A 4,441-nucleotide genomic window follows, 5' to 3' on the forward strand; every position below is an offset into this window, starting at 1 on the left:
TACAATTCAACTCTCCCTTCAAACTCGATTCAAAGAGCAATAGACATGAGCATCAGACAAAGTAACACAGGACAAGGCTTTAAACATGATCCCAGAGAGGCAGACAAGCCCAGGGAGGCCAACAGGGAAGGTGAGTGAGGAGGTAGCCGAAAGCAGCAGCAGGCATCCTGCCTGTCCCAAGATCTTCCCTCTCCCAGCGTGAGGTGTCACCCCTGGATCTGCCAGGCTAACAGTCTTGAGCCACTAAGCTTTGGGGGACCAAACTGGCAGAGAGGGTTGGAGATGAAACAGAGGCTCAGACTTGGCAGGAGAAACACTCACTGGGGTCTCCAAGGCAAAGCTAGATTCAGAATCATTTTAAAAGGAATTGATCTTGCAAGGAGTCGGTGAGGGACGCAAGAATGGAGGAACTGTGTCCCTTAATGGGACAAGAGGGGGATAAGCACTTTTTATAGCCAAGCCAAGCAAGGTAAGACTATAGGGATAAGCCATTTCCCCCAATCCCATCAAATGCATATCAGAGATGCAAGTGGTGAGGGTTCTACCTCAGGTCCCCTGGCAGAGGTGGCTCTCAGGTAAATGAGGCGCCTGACAGCTTATACACCACGGGAGTGTCAGGGAAGGAAGAGGCGATGTGTACGGGTGTTTCTTTAGTTCTCTCCAGCCTTACCAGTGGAACTGTTCAAGTAAGGTCACAGGCTTCTGCCCTGCCATGTCCTTCCTGCCTCCCCCTCCCCCGAGAGACATGAAGCTTCCGTTTCCTGGAAGAGAAGGAAGAACCCCTGCAGCTGCCACTCCCGCCCAGGTGTCTGAAGCCAGACTGGGGTAGCTCCATTTTATGGAACTAGAAGGTGAGAGGCTCTTTCTGGTAGGTGCCGAGGTCCAGATGTAGGTGGGGGTGGGGAGAAGGGCCAGGGGCTACTTCTTGCAAGTGTGGCAGAGGCTCCTGAGGCAGAGCTGGTTCCTGGGGTAGCCACGCTGATCTCAAAACCTCTGCTGCCGGTTGGGGCTGCCGAACCCCAAACGTGAAGGGAGATGGTGTCGTGCTGACAAACACAGAGCTACTGGTCCCACTGCTGGTGGTCTGGGTTGTAGCTCCAAAGCCAGAGGTGGTGGCTGCACCAAAGGAGAAAAAGGCTGGCTGGGCTGGCGCTGGAGTTGCAGTTGGGGCGGGGGCTGCAGAGTCTCCAAAAGTGAAGGATCTGCCAAAGCTGGGGACAAGGGCTGGCTTGGCAGTCCCCTGCTGCTACCCATTGGCGGGCTGGGGGTTGGCTCCTGGATATGAGGGGAGGGAGGGCTTGGCACTTGAGCCAAAGGGAATGTTGAATGCTGAGGTCGTGGTGCCACTGAAAGTCAGTGTGCTGGCTGGTGGTGGCCAGGGCAGAGGCTGTAAAGGTGCTGCAAAAACCTATAAAGGTGCTGCAAAAACAGCAGCAGGGTTGCTGATGCTGGGGGCTATCTGAGAGGCACTGGGAAGGGACTGGCCACAGGTGGTGACTGCTGTTGAAGAAGGCATGGCGGGAGGCTTGCCAAACTGGAATATGGAGCCACAGCTGCAGTGAAGCTGGCACCATAGGCAGGGGAGTCCCAAAGAGGAAGGGCTGGGAGATGGAAGCAGTGGTACTAGTCATGCTGCTCAGGGTGCTGGTTACGCTGCTCACACAGAAGCTGAATGTAGGCTTCAGAGCAGAGTCTTTGGAGGTGCTGGTTGTGGTCACAGAAGCTACTGCAGAGGTGCACTGGCCTGGCTGCTGAAGAGAGGGGTGCTCATAGTAGTGGCTGGAGAACCTCTTTGCTTGAAGAAGAAGGGGGTTAATATGGGCACGGGTGCAGGTGGCTCCATGGTGAAGACAGGTTTGAAAGTGAGGGATAAGCTGCTGGTAGTCATGGGGAGGGCTGAGCTGGATAATGCTGTGGCTGTGACCTTGGAAGGGCTAGAAGGCAAGGAACCCTCATTCTTGCTTTGGGGAGGGAGCAGAAAAATAGGATCGAACATGGGAGATGCTGAAGACACAGCAGGATCTGCAGAGGCAGGAGAGTTAGCAGGTGGGGTGCTCAGCATTCCAAAAAGAATGTTCTGCTTGGTGGGAGATGGGGTGGTCGGGGCTTGGGATTTGGCAGATGTCTCAGCCTGAGGGGCTGGTGGTGACTTGGTTGTGTCAGTGACTAGTCCTGCGGAAGAAGCAGGGATCAGTCCCAAGAAAGTGGATGTAGATTTGGAATCTGAGGAAGTGCCCAGAAGAGGCCCTGACTGTGAACAGCCAAGAGGGGCCAGAGGGCTAGGTGTCTTTGGAGATGAATGGGCCACAGTGGTTGCCAGGCCAGCAGATGCGGGGAGGGATGGTAGGCCTGGGGAATTCTGCATCTTCTTCAAGCTCTGCAACAGTGGGTTAGCGCTTGGGGCTGGGAGGGAGGTTGTGGAGGCAGCAGTCCCAGCAGCAGACAGGTTAAAAGTGAAGGAAAGCTGGCTGGTAGGTGGGTTCTTAGTGACAGAGGTCAAGGCAGTATCAGTCTTATCCTCCAAGATCTTGTAAAACCGTGGTAACGAAGCTTTCTTTTCTAAGTCTTCAGCAGTGATTGAATAACCAAGCTGGGGAGATGGAGGCAAGGTCAGAGCTGGTCCCTTTGCCGGAATGGCAGCAGCTGAAAGTTCCATTTTCGCTGCCCTAAGCTTCCAGATGTTGACGGGGAATTCCATGAGTTCTGTTTCTTCCATGTGGTTGTATCTGCAACTTTTTCTCCCTGGGACTCCTTGTCTGTTACCAATGGAGTTGAAGAACTATGGTGGCTGGAGCTGGGGATGCGGCCTGTGTATGTGCTTATCAAGGAGCTCAGAGAAGAGGTGCATGATTTCTTATCTAAGTGGTCATCTGAGCTCTGGGAATTGAGACCTCTCTTCCGAGACCCAGGCTTAGGCAGAAAAGAGGCAGAGACTCCACTGGCCACTAGCACCTCAAATGCTGAATCTCCACTCCTACTGCTAGCATGGCACCTTCTTTTATTTTCCTGGCCATCAGCAAATATTTGGTCTTCCTCCTCTACTCTCCTTTTCTTCCTCTCTTTGAGGGTGCTCCGTACAGTCTCCTTCACACATGGGTCTGGGGCACCAGTTGATGGTGAGGACAGTGCTGAGCTGATAATCTGCTCTGGTAGCTGGGAACGAGTCAATTTGCTATCCAGAGGAGCAAACCTCACTGTCATTGTGCTGCACACCATTTTGGAATTACGAGCAGATAGCACAGTCTTCTTGTGACAGCCATTCCAGCACACCTTGGCAAGTACCCCCAGCAAGAAATATTGGGCCTGCTGGATTGGATATCTTCTTTGAGGCATTATTACAAACCGATGATAAAGCCCCACAACCCTTGTGAAAAGGCCTCCTAGAGGGTCAGAGAAGAGGAGTGGGGAGGGCGGGGTGGGTATAAACGCGATGAGGATGGGCTGATTGAGCTGGCTGGGCAGTGGCCGGGCCTCTTCTGCAAGTCCCTGGCCTCCAGGGTAGAGGGAGGCTGCAGGGGGCCAGGCTTGCCCAGGTAACTGCCCATGAGGAGCAGTTCAGGGGGTTGGGTCCCTCCAGTAGGCTCCGTGGCTCTAGGAGATTTCCGTTTACTGCCGACTTGACCAGAGGAGAGGTGAGCAGTGTTGTTGGCTGCGTTCCTAACCAGCGAGGGGAAGGCCCTTGAACCTCAAGGCTCGAGGCTCCGTTCCCACCAGGCAGTGGTCACCCCCACGGCTGGCCAGGCCAGTGCAGCTGCCAACAGCACCAGGTACACAAAGCCGAGCAGTGCCTCCCCACCCGGCCCTCTGCAGCCCCAGCTCAGGCCTGACCCTCCTTGACTCTTGCTATCAGCCGCTGTAGCAGCCGGAGACATCTATAAGTGATTTTTAAACTTGTCTCCCTGACCAACCTCCAGGCCCAGCTTTCATCACTAGCAATCTGTCCTCACTTTCCTAAAACGAAATGGCATTGCTTTTGACTAGAAGGTATCTTTGGTCTATGACTGTGTAAATTATGCTAACATTTACTGTTAATGTAACATTAACATTACATTAATGGCACCTACCCAAACTTAAGATTAAATATGTTATCTCAATTTCATTCTTAGAACAATCTTAGAAGTTTTATAATATTATCTCTACTTAATAAAATTTGCAAGAAACATCCTGGCAATGAGGGCATCAAAATCTATTCCAACCTTTGACTATTCAATATCTTCTTGACATCGCTTCTTTCCTTCTTTATTTCCCAGAACAAATACTGCAGCTATTTGGAATATCTTGTATCTCCTAGAATCTCTTTTGTTCTTCCACATTTTTGTATCCTTGATCATCATGTTCCTTCTGCTCAGAATTACTATCTCTAATTCTCTCTTTGTAGGGTTTCATCTGTTAGAACCAGAAGAGTTCTCAGTGCATGTATAATGTATTTATCTTTACTATA

At 51.8% G+C, this 4,441-nt stretch overlaps 1 pseudogene; it reads right to left on the reverse strand.

Annotated features, from left to right (window-relative positions):
- Positions 1-836: 836 nt before the first annotated feature.
- On the reverse strand, positions 837-3,872 carry LOC110261943 (nuclear envelope pore membrane protein POM 121 pseudogene; annotated as a pseudogene).
- Positions 3,873-4,441: the final 569 nt, after the last annotated feature.

This window comes from Sus scrofa, chromosome 8 (assembly GCF_054392235.1).
Source record: "Sus scrofa isolate SSC_HxYL_T2T_F1_AM1 chromosome 8, Sscrofa_HxYL_maternal_Yorkshire_Landrace_v2.0, whole genome shotgun sequence".
In the NCBI taxonomy this organism is placed as follows: Eukaryota; Metazoa; Chordata; class Mammalia; order Artiodactyla; family Suidae; genus Sus; species Sus scrofa.